This window comes from Manis pentadactyla, chromosome 8, assembly GCF_030020395.1.
Source record: "Manis pentadactyla isolate mManPen7 chromosome 8, mManPen7.hap1, whole genome shotgun sequence".
Taxonomy (NCBI): Eukaryota; Metazoa; Chordata; class Mammalia; order Pholidota; family Manidae; genus Manis; species Manis pentadactyla.
In genome coordinates, this window is record NC_080026.1 from 12,855,743 (window position 1) to 12,874,633 (window position 18,891).

Genomic DNA, 18,891 nt, shown 5'->3' on the forward strand with positions numbered 1-18,891 from the left:
GGAGGACTGTTGCAGATACTGCTGGACGGGAAGGAGGTTCTCGCAGCAGGACGTGTCTGCTCGGCAGTGGAGGATCGGTAGTGAGAAAAAGCATGGCTCCCTGTGCTTGGGTTCCAGTCCCAGCTCCGGGTCCCCACTGGCTAACCCTAGGTAGGTTACTTGAACCCTCTGAGTGAAGCTCCCCTACTTTTAGGACAGGGATAACAATAGTTCCAGGGGCTGCTGTCTAAGAGCCTTTTTTGCATACATTAGACCCTTTGCTCGCAGCCCTGTACGGCTCCCATCTCAGTGAGAGGAAGGCCCAGATGCGCTCTGGGACCACAGGCCTCCCTTCGCTGCTGGCTCTCTCAGCCCGTCTGGTTCCCCCTGCTCACAGCTCCAGCCAGGGGCGGTGGGCAGGCCCCGGCACACACAGCAGCCTGACCTGCTCCGCCTTCAGGCCTTTGAACTTGAACTTGTTCCCTCCCCCTGAAGTGTCCCCTCACCCCACATCGGGATCCTCCTTTAGAGTCATTTGAAATACGATGTCACCTCCTTAGAGAGGACCGCCCTGACCACACTGGCTAAAACAGCCAACTACACTTTGCCCAACACTCCCTGAATATTTGGTGCATGAAAAAGAGGAGGATGCCCGCTTGCCCCAGATGTCTCCCAACTGTCTCTAGGTGGTTGTCTCCCAAGTCTTGGAGGTTTGTAGCTGTGCCTACAAGGAGTGGAGGGCTGCCACAGTCTCCAGTGAGGGTCTGTCAGCCTGCATGCCCACCAGTCCATGTTCCTCACTCACAATTTCCTTCTACAGAAGGGAAGAGGAGAAGCTCTTTGGCATCTAGTATGTATAGACACCAAGAGATGCAAACAGCAGTCAATAATGGGAGCATGTGCCTAAGGAAAGGGGGTCCACGTAGACTAGCAGTGCCCCTGTGGTGCCTTTATGCAAATAAGAAGACACTCCCTCTTCCAGACACTATCTCCATCTCCTAAAAATCTGTCATCATAAATAGACAAATCCACAATGTCAACAATGTGAACTGTGTTTACCCAAATGTCCTTCTATGCAAGTTATCAGAATTAAGTGGGTGGCTTCATTCTAGCACTTGGCACCGTGCAGGCAATCAGGAAACTTTGGCTTGTTCAATCAGTAACGTCTGTCAATATCAGGAGCACCCTGAGCCATCTGGCCCTTCCCCAATTCTTAGTCATTTGCAGTTGACCCTCCCAGCCTCTCTTTCTATGAAATCAGAGCAAGGACATTGTGAGTGACACGAGGATCCTGCCTGGTTCCCACACCACCCCAACCCCCCCTCGCCCAGAGCCAGCTGGAGTGGAAGGGGTGGGCATGAGGCAGAGGACAGGCCAGGGTAGGCCTGGTGCTGACCAAGGCTGGCAGCTTCCCTGTCTTCCACGCTCTGCTGAGGTACCAGCTCAGAGGGCTTAAGTCATGGTGCCCAGAATGCAGGGGGGGGAGCAGCCAGGCTGAAGGCGCCCTCCTCTCCCGTCCCACCAGGCCTAATCTCACCCAAGTGCAGGCCACCACTTTGGACCTGCAGAGAACCCCGAGGATGGACTATTGGCACTGTTGTGTTTGTTTTGTGTAAAGAAGGGCATTCCAGCTGTGGTGCTAAGCAAAACCACATGACACTGGGCAGGCTTTATTCATGGAGGGCCAAGGTTTACTACCTCTACTTCCTTCGAAACACAAACAGGCCCAAACACTGGGGAGCTCTGAGCAGATGCCGCTGCCTGCTGACTCCCACCAAGCCTGCTCTCCCCAGGCTGCCCTGCAGCCCCATCCCTGCCGCTGTCAGGAGAAGCTGAGTAAAGAGCTCTCAGCCAGGACTGCACCGCCCATGTGCAGGGCCTTCCACCCCGCACCCAGGGCATGGGGAGTCTGCCAAGAGGTGGCATACACTGAGACAAAGGAGAAGACCCTGACGGGGAGCACCGTCAGTGTGAGCCAGATCATGACTCAGAATGAAGTAGAGACGGGAGCAGCGGTGAGCCTGTCTGGAGTTAAAGGGGGAGGAATCGTGGCTTGAATGCACTCAGTGTCAGCATGACACTGGGCAAGTGGCTTAAGCTGTCTTGACCCTAAGCATCAGTCACCTTGTTTATGAAAAGAAAAGAATATCTACCTCACTGTACCGGTAATGGTCCCAGCAGGAGGCAGATATGACACCAGTTAGCTCAACAGAAAGAATTAAACACAGAGGATTGTTGACTGGGTACAAAGTTGTGAACTAGGCAACTGAAAGGGTGAAAAGATCCACCTAAGGTATCACTGAGGCCGCAGCTGCAGGAACAGCTACCGCCCTTAGGCCTGGGAGGGAAAAATGAAGGATCTGGAATGATAAACTCTCAGGAACTCCAGACGGGTTCCTGCAGGCCTGGGACGCAGACCTCTGAGGAGGGCACCGTTGGGCTGGCGCGGGGCTTTCTGAGTGGGCGTGAGGAGCCTGGCTCTGTGAGTGTCGGAAAAACAGCAAACTGGATTTGACTCTTGCTGCTGGAATGAACTCCGCAGCCAGGGTGAGGAGGCATTGCCCGGGAGACACCGGAACAGGAAGCAGGCAAGAAGCAGCAGGTCTCCAACCCCCGGCCCGATCCCTCAGCCCTACAGCCTCCCTCTCACCCCTGTTGGCAGAGCTTGACATGACACAGCTGGCAAATGCGGTCTGCAGAGTCCCAGCTTCAGCATCACGAAACAGGGTGCGGAGGGCTGGGCCTGGAGTTCAGAGGCTGTAACTTAACCAGCAGCCCATTCACAGCTGGGACTGGATGACCATCAGCTGCCGCTCCCTTTCATGTCCTACTGCACGTTCTCCTCAAGGTCAGGTGCAGCCAGGGGTCTGATGCTTGTATGCACAACCACACTGAGCGTCTACCCGTGTGCTCATCTTTGCTAGTGGTTCTTTTTGTCCACTCCCCGACTCTCTCTTTCTCAAGTTCAATTTCTTTACGAGTTGTCTCTGATAAGGAAAAATTCTGAAATGTCCTAAATTAAATGACATAAGGGCCAGAGAATGAGGGAGACAAGGGAAGGTGACCAGTCAATAGCCATGAGCCTTAGCCAACCAGAAACTCCACATTCCTGGATGGTCATTTCAACATTAAGCTAGAAGGTCCCCAGGACCATCATACCCCCTTGCTCATAACCAGTGTCTGACCATCACCAACAGCCATCCACGAGCCTTCACTAGGGACTAAACAGCCATTCCAGGGCTTACCCCACTTCGAGTTAGCCCGCCTTCCTTATCTGCAGCCAGTGTGAATTTAAAGAACTTTCTTTCCTTGAGGCCCCTCATAAATGTGCCCTATTTTTTGAGTCTGGCAGACAAGTTGCTGCTGTGAACTGGCCTTCCTGCTGGAGAAGCAGGAACTTCCTGTCCCAGAACTCAGTCCTTATCTGCCCAACATCTCTAAGGGCTCAATAAACCCTTTTATTTCAGCAATCTCTTGGTCCCTAGAATTTTTGATATGTCATCTCAGATCTCACCTTCACAAAAAATGTCCACGAATAACTTTCTTCTACTCTTTATGCTCCTGAAAATTCAGAATTATAGCTCTATGTTCTTGTTTTCTGTTTTCTGCTTCTAGAATCATTGCACATGACTGGGGGAAAACACCTTGGGGATTTTCTATTGTACACACACCACCTTCACTGGATTTAGGTTTGAGGAAATCTAGACCTAGGAAAAGAATGAGCAGAGAAGTCACTAATTTATTGAGAGACCAAGTTAGGAAGAGAATAAAGCATTCAGTCCTTGTTCTGATTCTTCCCCTGTATCAATTTGTCTCTTTTAATTTATATGTTTCTCCAAGTAGATGATAATCTGCTTCAGGATAGGGGTGCCTCATTATTATTATCTGTTACACAAGACCTTTGACATATATTATCTCTAATTCTAACAACCTTGCAAGGTAGCAATTATTCTTATTTTACCAACAAGAAAACTAAGGGTGAGATAAGTCATGTTATGGGCCCAAATAGTCAGTAAATGACAAAGCCAGGGTTTATTGAATGTCTACTGTGGGGCTGAAAATGTGCTAATTCTCACTTAAAAGAAATTAAAATACAGTTTACTTAAAAAATAAAAGCCTCAACTTTGACATTGTTCATGATAAATCCTAAGTGCATAATATATTCACAACTATAGAAATTCATGTAAAACAGGCATTGTGGCTGAGATACTGGGAAAGGCGGAACTTGAACTTAGCAATTAAGGATGCACAGGGTATGTATGGCCTAAGCAGATGTGGCGGGTGGTAGCAGGCATTTCTAACAAGGATAAGGGTTTGAGCAGAAACTGGTAAAAATGGGTCGTTGGTACGTGGGGGAAAACCTGTGCAGAAACCATAGTTTTCACAGGAGAGTTGTGCACTCTAAGTTGTAACAGTGGGTTGGGGCAAAGTCATGGGAGGCTTTGAATGCTGGGTTAAGCTTTTTGGATTTTGTTCCGCAGGTTATGGGGAATGGTCAGATGGTTGACTGATAAAAGACGTGGTTTAGCCAGTTGGGTAGCAGTGAGTGAAGGTAAAAGGACTGAGAGGTGAGGGAGAGCCCAGGGCGCGTGGGCTAAAGACCACGGAATCATCTGCTCTAAACTGAGAAGCTCGGCATGGGCGTGGCTAAGTTGGCGGTGGTGAAAACCATATTATTGGTAGGCACAAGAATTATTACTGTTGGTGGAGGGGGGAGATGAAAATTGAAAGGTAAATTTTTTTGTTTCTTGTCCAAACACAGTCCAGTTTTTCTGAAACTGTGTATGGTAGTTAAGGGTACAACAGCTAATGGAACCACTTCCTTGAGACAGGGGCGGGAGATTCTGTTCCCTGAAACTGAAAAAGCTTTATACCCCAATCCCATCCTACCCATTACATGGCCTCCAGTGGTGTACTTCTAATGGGTGCTCTTTACTTCACTCTTCTCTTTCATCAGTAAGTCCATAGGTTGGTGAGCATCCACATGAAGCTAAACATGTGCTCCTTTCAACCTGATGGCTTCCGAGTTTATGATATCTCTTCTTCTCATAAATATTATCCACATCTTCATTTTTTCTATTCAATTATTTGAAAAAAATAAAACGAAGCCAATGTGTTTAACAAAATATGCAATTTGTTGCCTCTAACAAAGATGGCACTGCTCCTGAGATGGCAGTTTGGCCCATCTAGACAGAGCTATATACATAGCTTACGTTAAAAATGTTGATTCATCAGCTGTTAAATGGAAATTCAAGTATGAATCACCACAGGTATTTAGACCCTTGTAGGCATAAGGGTGAAAACAGTACAGATTGAATAAAATTTGGATTTATGATATATGCATAATTCAATATATTAATCATAAGCACAAGATTCTTTAAACCTTTCCTTAACTTTTTCTTTTCAAACCTGGAATCATTGTTAGGACTCTTCTATGGTTCTTTTCAAAAGTCAGGGTCTCTTTTAATTTGGGAGTTCAGAAAGACCTGGAAGTATTGGCTTAACCAACATCAATGGTAATCAGAATTTAACATATAACTCCCCAATACAGTACAGTACCTTATTCTGGAGTCCCCAGATCATGTTTGTTTTACCTTCCACTGGGCCAACTTCTACATTTAATTGGGTTATACAGGAATAATGACGTGGCCTACATCTGTATGTCTGATGTCTCAATCTCATTTCAGGGATAAAAGGATGAAGAAGATTTCAGTGGGTTTTGGCAGGTCTAGAAAAAGGGTCTTTGGTCTGCATAACTAGTCTTTTCTTACTTAGGGGTTCTGAAATTTTTTTTTATGGCACAGACCCCTTTGAAACCTATGGATCCTTTTTCAGAAAAATATTTTTAAATTCCTAAAATAAAACACATAACGATTAGAAAAAGAGCCAATTAGATTGAAACACAGCTATCAAAATACTGAAAACCAAATTTATGTTGTAGTAACACATGTACCTCTTTATTAACACTTTAAATAACAAGGCTCAGTGGCAGGTCTAATGACTACTATGATTTTGCCACAGTGATAAGTGTTGACAACATTTTGAGGTATGTGCTATAGCTTATATAAAGTGGTAAGAAAAACGTGTGTGATTTCTTTTGGCAAGAGGAATATGACAGCGGTTTGTTGTCTACCTTCCTAATAGAAGGAAATGTTTAATTTCAGTCTGGAATCAGTGCAAATGAAATGCAAATTTTGCCCCTTCCAAAGTCACAGACCTCCTCCACCAAGTTCTGATAGTCAATAGACCTCAGGTTGAGAACATGTATATTAAAGATCGTTCCTAAAGTAAAAGGTAAGCTCTTAGTGCCTATCAGAGATCATGGGGACACCTATCCAGGCAATGGGGAGGTGACCCACTGTCACTCTGGTAAGCCACCCACGGAGGTTGCTCAGCCGCGTAACTGGCACCTGGCATCATGCCTTACTCAGAGTGGACACTTTCTGCATGTCTTCTGATTGGCTGTAGGAACAAAGAACTGGAGGGACAACGGCGTGGGGCTGGACTCAGCTCTGTACAGGCTCTTTCTGCCCGAACATTCTATGGCTGTCTGACAAATGCAGAAGGAATTCGCTGAAGCCAGCTCGGAGGCCGGTGGCTGCCAGGAAGTGACCGCAGGAGACAGTGTAGGCAGCAGGAGGTGGGGGGAGGAGCAGCAATACAATGCAGGGGGTGGAGCGGGATGGGGGTCGAAAGCTCAGGGGCAAATTGTAACTCTGTCCCTGAGATGAAGACCCTGATCAGAAAATGGAGCTGCTGCCTGCACCGACCGCAGAGGGTAACCAAAGGGCAGAGGAACAGCCGAAGCAGCCCAGCTGCTTTTTTTTGGTAGTATGTCTATCAGCACGGGCAACAGACAGGAAATTCATTCCATCAAGATCCTGGCTCATAATTCTCTTGATGAGGAGATTATTTGCAAGAGTCAAGCCTTTTTGTGTTTCTGATGAGTATCATTAGCCGAAAGGGTTGGCTTAGGGGGCTCCCTGCCCGTATCCCCTGCAAAAGGAAGAAGAGGCTGATTCACACAGCCTTGTAGCCTTCCCGGCTGGACTGTTTGAGAAACTAAGACCATAATATAAAGCAATTGTTAAAGTTAATAATTGTCAGATAAACTAGACACAGATGAATGAGTTCATTTCAAACCAGGCATTTACCCAGGTTAGCCCTTTTGTATCAGGGACCTTGTGTTGTACAAAAGAGTTCTATTTTTAAAACATACCTAAATGCATCAGGTACCTCGTGTAATTTTATGTCACATTATCCTCACAACGCCTCTGAGGGCATTCCTAGCCCCTGCAATGAGCTAAAGGTCGTGGGTCACACTGAACGATAGGCCACTGAGAATGTGACTTGTAGAATCTTATCTGGAAGAGGATTTTTGCAGATGAAATGAAGTTAAGGATCGTGAGTTGAGATCATCCAGATGATTTGGAAAGGACCTAAATCTAATTACAAGTGTCCCCGTCGGAAGAGGAGAAGATACAGAGAAGAGAATGAATGCACAGAGGAGAAGGCCCTGTGAAGAGGAGGCACTGGAGTGATGGGCCTACAGGTCAAGGATTGCCACGGACGGCTGGCAGCCCCCACCGCTGGGAGAGGCGCGGAGCGGATTCTCCCTCAGAGCCTCCGGAAGGCAGCGACTCTGCCAATCCCATGATTTCAGACTTGTGGCTCCTGAGCTGTGAGGGAATACATTTCTGTTGTCTCCAGCCACCTGGTTTCTTCCTGTATCAACTTAAGGCTCTGAGAACCAGGGAACTATTGTTCTATTACTGAAAACTGTGCATGTGACCAGTCACTGCCTGGAGAGGGGGACCTGGGTCAGGCATGCTCACCACTCTGCTGCCTGGACTGACAAGGATATGAAATAATCCCAGTTGAAGTAATACTCTTACAGTGGCAATAAATTTGCACAAAAGTTAACCATATGCCTGGAATCGTATTGCCTGGATTTGAGGCCAACTTTTCCACTTAGTAACTAAGAGATGGGTGGGCAGGCGATTGACCCTCCCCTGAGCCACATTTTTTTTCTCTTGTACAGTGAGGAGAATTCAAGAGCAGCCTAAGAAGATGTGACAACAGATAAAAAGTGCTTTCCCGGTCGGGATTCTTGGGCAGAAAAAAGACATTAACTAAAACCTAAGGAAATCTGAACAAAGTATGGACTACAGATAATAATAATGTATCAACATTAGTTTATTAATTGTGACAAATATACCATGTTAATATGTTACTCACAGGAAATAATAGGGAAGACTGAGTGTGGGGCATATGGGAACTCTCTGTACTGATCTAAAACTTCTAAAATGTTAAGCTAAACAGTATATTTAAAGTGGAGAAAATATCAGTACCTCACCTCGGTGCGACAAAGATTTAGAACAACACGGTACAGTGTAAGAGCCATTGTTTGCTATTACTAGGGCTACTATCGGGGCCAAGAAATTCATATTTGCTATGTTTCATGAAGCAAGCTCAATAATCTTTTTTCAAGTAAGATAATGCTGTATTTTAGAGTAAGTTTATCTGAAAGGTCATCGTGACTGCATTTGTCTCACTCCACAGCTACGTAAAGCCAAATGAGGTCACTAAACCAGCTCTCATCCCTCAGTATTTCTTGGTTTTTAGATTTTCAAACTGTGATTTCTGACAACCATCCTACTAGTTGTATGCAGTTCAAACCTAGCTTGCTTATCTGAGAAGCAAGGAAAAGAAATACTTGCAAATATCACTTTGAAACATGTCTTCATGCTTTTAAAAAATCTGCTACTGGGTACAGTTTTTAAAAACTCCTATATCCTATTTTACCCTTTTCTTGAAAAATCAAGCGGAGTGAGTTACAGTGACTCTTTCTTTGCTGTTTGACATCCCACAAGGTAGACAAATTACCCATTTCTTATACATTCATTTAGGTTCCCATCCCCCTGGAAGAATAACACTTTCATTGTTCAAGAATGACATAAAACTGACCATTGTGAGAACGGCGGCATCAAGCACAAGAGGAGACCCAGGTGCAGGCCGATTGCCCCACTTGCCTGAAGCCCTGTATCCTGAAGGCGTGGGAAAGCAGGAAAGAAAACAAGTTTGGAACAAAATTTTTGCACCTGTTCTCACCTGCGGAGATGCTTCCTACCCAAAGAAGAAAATGCCATTGTCTTAAGGGAACACCTCTCGACCTTTCGTAAGCAGGACGGGCTGGAAGACAGATGGCAGCTTGCGGTTGGGCTGCTGTGCCAAAGGGAACAAGCACAGGGCAAGCAGCAGGGGGGCCTCTCCCCAGGGGGTTGTCATAGGAGAGCAACGCACAGCAGGACGGCGTCCTTCCGCAAGAGAAGCCAGGCGAGGCCATTCAGTACTAAACCTGGAATACCCGAGCTTTTTCAGTAACCGCGGTCAAGGCCGGGGTTTGACTTTAGAGATGTATGAGTCACCACTACTCCAAGTACTTGATCTGAACTCTCATCTAAACAGAACTGCCCTCCGGACTGCCCTTACAAAGTGATTTTCTCCAGGAAAATCCACGTTAAAATGTCTTTTGGTTGGACGATGCATTCAAACTGCAGCAGGAAACAAATGTTTTCACACCTGGATTTTCTTAGGAAATCTGCTATACCATTTCTTTTAAATTTGGTTCTGGGTCTTCTTGACAGCAGGCTATGTAAAATTTCATAAAATTTTCAGTAGATATATCCTCTCTTCTAGCACTTCTGAAACTATATTAGGTGAACGTGGATCTAGCGGTGCTAATAAGTACATGGAGATAAAAGCCTTTCCTTAAGCAAATACTTTTTTTGTTGAATTGTTAAACAAAGGTAAGCAATTTCCTTCACTGTGGGGCTTCTTAAAGTGGTAATAGGTTAGTGTACACCTTGACTTTCTAGTAAGAGAAATCTGTATTAACTAAACTATAGGAACATTTCAATATCAGGGCAAGGACTAACAACTCTCATCAGAACGGATTTTGGAAAATAATATTGATACATTATTATTATCTAAAGTCCATACTTTATTCAGTGCTCTTCCTCCAGTGATAAAAGTAAATTGTTCTGTTGGTTAACATTTAATCCTATCTTCCTATAATCTCTGCTGAAAGTTTAGGCCCTAAGCCATTTCAAAATTAATTTACACCACGCAACAGATGTCAGATGATGCGCCAAGTCCTGGACTGAGAGCAGGCGGACAACTGCATTTTCCATGTTACTGGGCATTGCTTTAGTGAAGCCCAAGAGATCATAATTTCATCACTTTCTAAGGAATAGTTGCTCCTCCTGCTGTAAAAAAGCCCTCCCAAAATATCTACAACAGATAGTTTCTTCTATTAAAAGACAGGAAAACATTTTTTCATTATGCATATTTTTCTTGGAATTTTAAAACCTTGAGCTCCTGGGTATGAAGAAATTATTCACTATTTTTTAAAATGTTGGAACTACTGTTGAGTTGCACTATGCGTGGGTTGCCACCCTGTTACCCTTTCCCCTGCTACCTGGCAGGCTACCTGGAGGTTGGGCAGGGCCGACCTCCAAGCACAGCTGCACCCAGGGTAGTTCTGAGACAACAGGCTGCAGGGCAGGCGAGAGATTCTCATACTTCCTCAAATGAGTCCCTCACATCTGTCAGTTCACTGGAGCCAATTTTTGTCCAAAAGTCTCTATGCTCAACAATGTATAGATTCATTACTTGTCATATAAAAATCCCACATGCCATCTTTAATTAAATGACAGCTGAATTTGCTTTTAAAAGGCTATTCTTCTTTCTCCTCTTCCCATTCCTGAAACATCAGGTATTAGAATAATTGGTTGGTGAGCCTTTTTAATGAGTAGGATGTTTCCATGATGCTTATTCCTGTTTGATTTTGTGTCAATTTACTGATAGGATTCAGTTAGTGGCCATCAGCAACCATCAGGAAAGCTCCTAAAATGTAATAAATCCTCCACAGACCCCCTCAAGGAAATTCCTCAAACGTAATCACTGGCCACCATTTCTCCCAGCTTTTTAAAGAATAACAACCTTCCCTACTGCTGCAGTTGCATAAATTGCATCTTTAAGGTCAAAAGAAGTTTGAAATCTTTCCACTTTTTTAAAATTAAAATATGCCCATCTCACCTGCTTTCTTACAGTGGCTTAATGAGGACTATATTTTAAAACTCTGTTAGGGCAGATTCTTTTGCTACTGAAACACACCCCAGTAGCCTCCCGTGCAGACAGGGGGGACTGCAAGGCCATGGGGGCTTTTCCAGGGTTTCTTGTGCTCCCCGAATGCCAAGCCATGGAAATTCAAGAACAGAGATGCCAGCTAATCTGACTTTCACTGGACTGAAGGAATGTTAACAACACAAGCACGTAGACGGTCTCACCAGAGTGCACTTGCCTGCATAGTTCTAACCTTTTCTGTCCTGCCACGGAAGACCTTTTGCACAGTTATCACTCCACGGGTTACGTTGCGCTGATAGTATACGAAGTCTCTATGACATGTCTGGAGAAACCTGTTGGGGTTATCAGGCAGGGCCTCCATTTCCCCTGGAGTCAGCCTTGAGCCCTCAAATTCTGTCCTTCCCTACAAACAATCCCTTTGTAAATCCTGTCTATCTTGGAAATAGATCAAGAAACCAATCACTTCTTGCTATCTTCCTTGCCCCAGCTTTCATCATCTCTGACCTGGTAGACCTTCCTTCTTCTATCCTTGCAACTTCCAACAGAGGCTCAGTGATCCTTTCAAAACAGAAGCCACAGCACGTCCCCCCAGAACCCCATAAGCATTTGCCCTCTCACTCAGAATACAAGCCCAGAGTCCAGACCATGGGCCACAGAGCTGTCTTATGAGCTCCCCAGTGCCTGTCTGGCCTGCACGCTGTGACCTCTGTGCTCACCCACTCTCTCCACTCCAGCCTCACCAGCCACCTTGCTTGTCTCCAATCACTCCTGTGTGTGGCTCCCCCCTCACTTCCCTAGGGCACTGCCTCATGCCACCACAGCAGAGGTTTCTCTGTCCACACCACCTCGGCCACTCTCTGACTTCTTACCATTCTTTCTTTTTCTTAGCATTTATCACTGCCTGGCATCTTTATTGTTTGTGTGTTTATTGTCTGTCTCTTCCATAGGAATGGAAGTTCCATGAGGCAGAGACTTCGTTGGCTTTAACCAACACAGTGTTCCCAGGACAGTGCCTGGAACATAGTAGGACCCCAATAGGTATGGGCAGAATGAGTGAGCAAGTGAATGAATAAGTGAGAGTCATTCTTTACTACTAATGCCACTGCCCATTTCAGCCCAGAAATAGGAGATGGTGCTCATCAGAAGAAATATTTTCTTAAAACCAAGGAATACTAACTCTTGGTTAGACTACTTGAGTTATCTTTCAAAAATAAAAGAAAAATGAAGGTTGGGCAATTTTGTGAGCTATAAAAGAACTTTACAATCAATGCTCCTGTTTGTTCACATGAAATTCTTGACATGGCTTACCATTTGCTTCATAGATAAGAAAATTAGGGCATAAAGAGAAAGTCTAGTTCTGAGTCAAGTCAGAATGAACTCGTATTTGCTGATATGTCATGGAATATCTTGCCTTGGGATTTAGCCCACAAATGACAGGACAGAAGGAGCTCAGTTCTTTTAGATTTCAAAACAATTTCTGAAACCTGAGGTGAGTGAGTTTCTCAAGCAGGCCAATCATACAAGATTTACATAGGAAGTTGCTAATTGAGAAGTGACTTCTTTCAACTTAGCAGACTGGCTGATGACTGGGTTCCAAAGTGGGGTGGAGGGTTACTGCGACTGGAGGACCAGGAGTCACTCCTGGGTCATCCCCTCACCTCAGGAAGGCCCCGTTGCCACCCTCTCCTGGATTTAGTGCCGGGCTGGCTCCCCAGCCAGCCACCTTCCCTTGCAGGGCTGGGCAACATATTTGTTTTCATTTGGTTTTAAGAGCTCTGTACCAGACTTATATCAGAGAAGGAGTAAAAGAGGATTGTGCAATCCAGGGCCCCATTTTTGTCTCAGTTTTGGTGGTGAATGAGCTATGGGATGAACACTAACAAACTAAAGAGGAGACAACTGGGGGCAGAGCTAGAGCTGCAACAAGGGGCCTAGGGATCAAGACATGAACATATTTGAAGGTGCCTTGGAGAATTTCACTTCTTGCTGACAGCTACTTTATGGTTCTACAAGCAACTCTTCTCTACCAGGAGGCAGTCCGCATGGCGAACCTAAGCTTGGGTTGCAGGGAGCCGTCTGTCTCCAGGGCTACGGAGCAACCTTCGGTAGGTTACATAACTCCTCATACCTCAGTTTCCTCATCTGGCAAATAGCAAAATAGCCCCTACTTCATAGGGGTATTGTGAGAATGAAATAGGGTAATATTGAAATATTTCACAGTACCTGGCACAGGGATGTGCCCAATAAACACAAACCCTAGTGAAATCAGAGGGGGTTTTCCATGCAATGGATGAAGCCTCAGCCCAGGCTCCCAGCTTGTGCAGATGCCTAGGAGTAGCTGTGAGCTGCGGTGGCTCCAAACGGAGGTGGGAAGCCGGATTACCAGCAGGAAGCGTTTCTAGGTAGGCATTTCTGCTGAAGTGAGTAGGCAGATAGCAAAAAGAAATCTCCAAGACAGGAATGTCCAAGTCTTCGGTAATTTGTGGTCACGGTTTGGGTTTTTTCTTTCCCATTTTAAATAAATATTCACTTTGATGCCTAATTTATTTCCAATTTTGCATGCCTTTTCTTTAAGAGGACCTCTGCCCCCAAATCATATATTCATTAGGCCCCACAAATTCTGGATTCATTCCAAATAGTATAATTAAATCTTCATCATAATTGTGAAAAAAGGATATTATCACTATTTCACAGTCTGGAAACTAAAGTGCTGAGAGGTAAGTATGATCCCCAAGGATATACAGTAGGACCTGGCAGGACTGCAATTTGAACCCAGGTCTCTGGACATGCAAAACCTAAGTTCTTCCCACTACGCCTAACTTCCTCCCACTGTGGGTAATGTGAAGGCTTCAAAAAATGAGCCCCAGACTCAAACAGATACTTAACACCCATGTTCATAGCAGCATGATTCACTAACCAAAAGGCAGAAACAACCAAAATGTCCATTGAAAGGTGAAGAGATAAACAGGATGTGGTCTACCCACACAACAGAATATTATTTAGCCTTAAAAAGGGATGAAATTCAGATATGCACTACAGTGTGGGTGAACCTTGAAAGCATTAAGTAAGCCAGACACAAAAGGCTGTATTGTATGATTCTACTTATGTGACTTACATAGAAAGTCAAATTCATAGAGATAGAAAACAGAATGAATGGCGGTTGCCAGGAGCCAGGGAAATAGGAAGTTATTATTTAATGGGTACAAGGTTTTTATTTGGGATGATGAGAAAGGTCAGCAGATGGATGGTGGTGATCGTTGCACAACAATGTGAATGTACTTAGCGCCAACTGTACAATTAAAAATGGTTACAGTGACAAAGTTTATGTTAGGCATATTTTAGCACAATAAAAAAATAAAGCAAATCCCAGACTAGAATACAGCCTGGGTCACAAAATGTTTCTCTAGTTCTCATTGCATTGTGGGCTTTATGCACTAAGATGACGGAAAGCTGGTATACATCTTTCTTCTAAAGAATTTTTCTGACAGTCTTGAAATGTAAAACAAAGGTATCTATTTCCAGATCGCACACTTCCCAAGTTACACAAACCCGCAAGCCTGCCACCGTGTCCTGCCGACAGCCGGCTGTGCAGAGTCCCACGCCAGCACCATCAGGGCCAGACCCAAAGACAAAGCACCCATTTGCACCCATTCGCACTGTCCACTTTCAGTTACTCACTGTGAAATGTCATAGCAAGGCAGCTGGAGGCAGACTTGTCACTGGTACTTGAAATAAAGCAGGTGACATGGCCAGGCCCTCCTCAGAGCTGACAGCCGTCAGTGAAGTCCCCAGGGTTCAGGCTGGCTCCCAGCCAGGCTTACTCAGCGTTTACTGGCCCAGGAGTGTTTTGAGGCGCCCTGGGGCTGGCCGGGCTGGCCCTACATTGTCAGTCTTTGATGTGGGTGCGGATGGGGCTGGGAAAGAACCAAGCCAAATACAGCAAGTCGGGTGGATTCACATGGCCTCCCAAAGACCGGAGCCCCTTGCAGACAGCGCATGGCTGAATCTCAAAAGCAAAGGCTAGTGGAAAGGAGGTGCTGCTTCCCTGAGCTCTGAGATGCTCCGTTGCTGCATCTGCCCCCCAGCTCAGACACTTTGAAAAGGATCCGACCCTCCGAAGGCCTCAGAGCACCCAGCCTGGGCCTCTAAGCAACTGGGATGGTAGGATTCCATCCTCTGGTCCTGACCAGCCTGTTTGACTAAGTCATGGTGTGACTTAGGATCTCTCAATTGTAAGGAATATAGAGACTCCCTCAAGCACCCACAAGCAGTGGGAATTTGTTGAAAGAACACCCTAAAAGAGACAAGGTCCTTGGAAAACTCAGGCAGAGCTGGGCCTTGGAGAGACCCAAGGAAGGGCATTTGAAATTCATAGCACCTCTCGGCCTGGGCCCTGCTCCTTCCCCTGACAGAGTGAGGCTGCGGGTGTGACTCTCGCGTTCTCCAGTTCATGTGGCTCCGGGGCCCTTCTCTGCTGCTTTTCCTACTGACGCTCCCAACCCGTCACTCATCCTCTGCTCACCGGGGTTTCCCCCCACCCTGTGCACCTTTCTCCTGGGAGCCGTAATTCCCCTCACCCTGACTCACTCCTGAAGAATCCTGTTCCTTCCACCCTGGTGTCCTCCTCTGCTAGCTTCAGCTCCCATTACCAAACCCCCCGTCTTTAGTCTGTATTTCCAGCTCAAAATCCATACATGAAGAAACAGGGGTAATTATGGGGGGTATTTGGGCACTTATGAGCAGAATGCAAAGGGCTGTCTTGGGGAAAGTCTGCAGGAAGAGGCCTATAGACACCAAAAATGTGCCCCGTCAGGCGCTGATGTCTGTGCTGAGAACGGGCAGTGAGCCGAGGTAGCAGCAGTTAAACTGAGGGGGCACAGTTTTCATCTGGGACACTTTCATGGGCTGCTGGCCAGCTCATGGAACAACCAGGGCACCTGCCTCCCCAGGGGTGTGGGCAGGTCCTCTCCAGGAGAGGGCACCAGGCGCCACATCACCAGGTGGCAAGAACGTTCATCTAATGCCTCAGAACCTGGCACACATTATCTAGAGAGGTGCCGAGGTGAAAACCGAGTGGATGCCTGTTTTCAGGCAGCATTGTTCAACTTCTCATTTTCTCTGAAGTTCTGCTCCTTTTCTCTGTCCTGCCTTTTAAGCCTTTTCTCAGTTTCCATCAGAACCCAAGCAGGAAACACCTTTCCCTCTCCTAACTGCATTACGTACCTTCCAAAGCCATTCATTCATTTCACTCGTCTGTTTACTCCACATTCATGTGCTACCTGCTCTATAACAGGAAGGAATCGACATTGGAGGGGCTGCACGTGGGGACAGAGGACATAAAGCAGTGCAATTTGACTTTGGGGACTGGGAGGGAAGTCTGCACACGATGGAGTACGGGACTCTTGATTTATGCACGGGGTCAACCTAGGGTCTGGAGTTCCCCAGGACTGTGTTGCTCTGTCCACATTCAGTAGGCAGAAGGGCATGGAGATGATCTGGGAGTGGTATACACCACTCCCTCTCATATTCTATTGGCAAGAGCTAGTCATTGGGGTTCCCTTAACTGCAATCAGCTGGATGATGTAGTCTAAATGTATTTCCAGGAAGAAGAGATTTTTGGTGACCGCTAGAACCTCAGAGAAAGTTTCTAGGGAGTGGGCAAACCTAGAGTTGTGCGGGCATCCTTGATCCTAGTTCATCCACAGTGTCCGACAGTGATTGCCAGGGAGGTCAGCGAGCAGGCAGATAGCTCAGGGACCAGAGCAGCAACGGTCAGTTCACGGCCCTTCAGGCAGTCTTGTGCAAGGCAAGATATTATCTTCCAAAATGAGATTTGAAAATTGCATGCTCAATCTGTAGAAAAAGGTGGATTTCAAATAGGAGATTGTCAAAAACTATGAAGGGCCTGAGATTTTACTTGCAAGGTAACAAGTTAGCTCAACACAGATGCATGGCTGCTGATAGCAGCATGAGCTGCCTGGGTCAGAGGGAAAGGGCTGTGTAATTCACAGCAACAGCAGTGCCCAGAGGGTCAGTACTTTCTCATGCCAGCTCCTGAAGGCCAATCCCCATAGGGTGACACAAAGAGGCAAAGGTGGCATCTGCACTTGGGATGGGCTGTGTTACAAGAGAGGAACACTTGAGTTCAGGGAAACTGAATCTTTTAACGTGGACAGTAAGTGTGCCCTGCTCCTGGTTCTGGGGGCAGGTGACGCTATCTCTATCCTCCAAGGCTGGAAGTAATTTGCCCTTTGCCCTACAGATGGACCCTATCTCCGTCTTCAAAGGCTGTTCACTTAACAAACATCTTTGAAAAGATAATTCAGAACAAAGGCAGTGAGTGCCTCAGCTTGCAAGATGGGCAAGAAGACAAGCTCTTTGGAAAATTGTCTTCCAACAAAGAGGTTTCTTTTTAGTGAGGGGAGTTTTTTGGTGGCAGCTTTCTTTTCTGGGTCCCCTTCCTCCTGACCTCTAGAGACTGGCAGGCCCCAGGGCTCAGCCCTCAGAGGCCTTCCTTATCTACACTCCCTTCCTTGGGAATCTCATTTAGCTTCCTATCTTTAAATGCATACTGATGACCCCAAATTTACAGTTTATACTTCAACACTGCCTACACTTCCAGACTCACAGATCAAACTGCTCATGCAGCATCTTCACTTGGTTATCTTCTAGAAATCTCAAACCGAACACGTTCTTGAGTCCCATCCGCCACAGGAAACCTCATCCTTCCGCAGAGTAACCCTCTCAGGAAAGATGATCACACATTCAGTTGCTCAGGCCAAAATTCTGTTTCTTCCATATCCATGTCCAATCCATAAGCACGTTTGTCTTCAAATTATTTTCTGTATCTGACCAGCTCTATCCTCCTACATCCCTAACATCCTAGTCCCAATGACCTTGTCTTTGTCTGAGACAATAGACATGAATTTCTAATTGGCCTTCCACCTTCTAAACTTGCCCTGGGTATTCAACCTGTACTGTGGTCCGAGTGATTCTTCAAAAATACAAGTTAAATAATATTATTTGCCTGCTTTCAACCTTTCAATGACATTCCAAACACATTTGGAATAAAATTCAAGGTCAAGACTATGTATGATCTGACGTCTGCCTCTAAGTCTGCCCCGTGTTACCCTCCTTCTCCTTCTTGCACTGCACTGTCCTTGAAAACGCCTGGCAGGAGGCCATCTCAGAGCCTTTGCCCTTTGTTGCCCAAGTCATTTAGGGCTCTGTCAGATGTCAATTCACCAGAGAGATCCTCCCTGACTTCCCTAAATAAAACAACACACCCTCCCTACCCCTGTTCCTTTTACACAGCTTTATCATTTTAGATAGCCTTTATCTCTGCCTGATTTTAAGAATCAGCCTCCTCCCTCTGCTCTCCAGCCTAGAATATATGCTTCAATGAGTCAAGAGCCTGGCTTTGTTCACTGAAATATCCTTCTAGAACAATAGCTGGCCCAAAGTAGATGCTCAATAAATATTCATTGTTTGAATGACTGAATGAACAAACGACAGCCAATATTAGCTACAAAACTGAAGGCAATATTAGGATACCGATACTTTGTGCCTCAATCTTTCTTCTTCAAGCTAAATCAACTGATTTCATGTAATGTATTTTAAGGCATATCTTCCAACCCTTTAATAATTGTCATTTCTCTTTTTTGGGTTCTTGCCATGTTCTTTCAGCTTGTGTATGATTGAGTTCAAAATTGAAAATAGCCTCTGAGAAGCTGTACTGTCTATAATTAGTTTTCCTCTCTTTGC

At 45.8% G+C, this 18,891-nt stretch overlaps 1 protein-coding gene across 3 annotated transcripts in view; it reads left to right on the forward strand.

Moving 5' to 3' along the window:
* The window catches only part of ITGB6 (integrin subunit beta 6), a 114,997-nt gene that overhangs the window by 23,770 nt on the left and 72,336 nt on the right, over positions 1-18,891 (forward strand). The gene's annotated exons all lie outside the window — the stretch shown is intronic.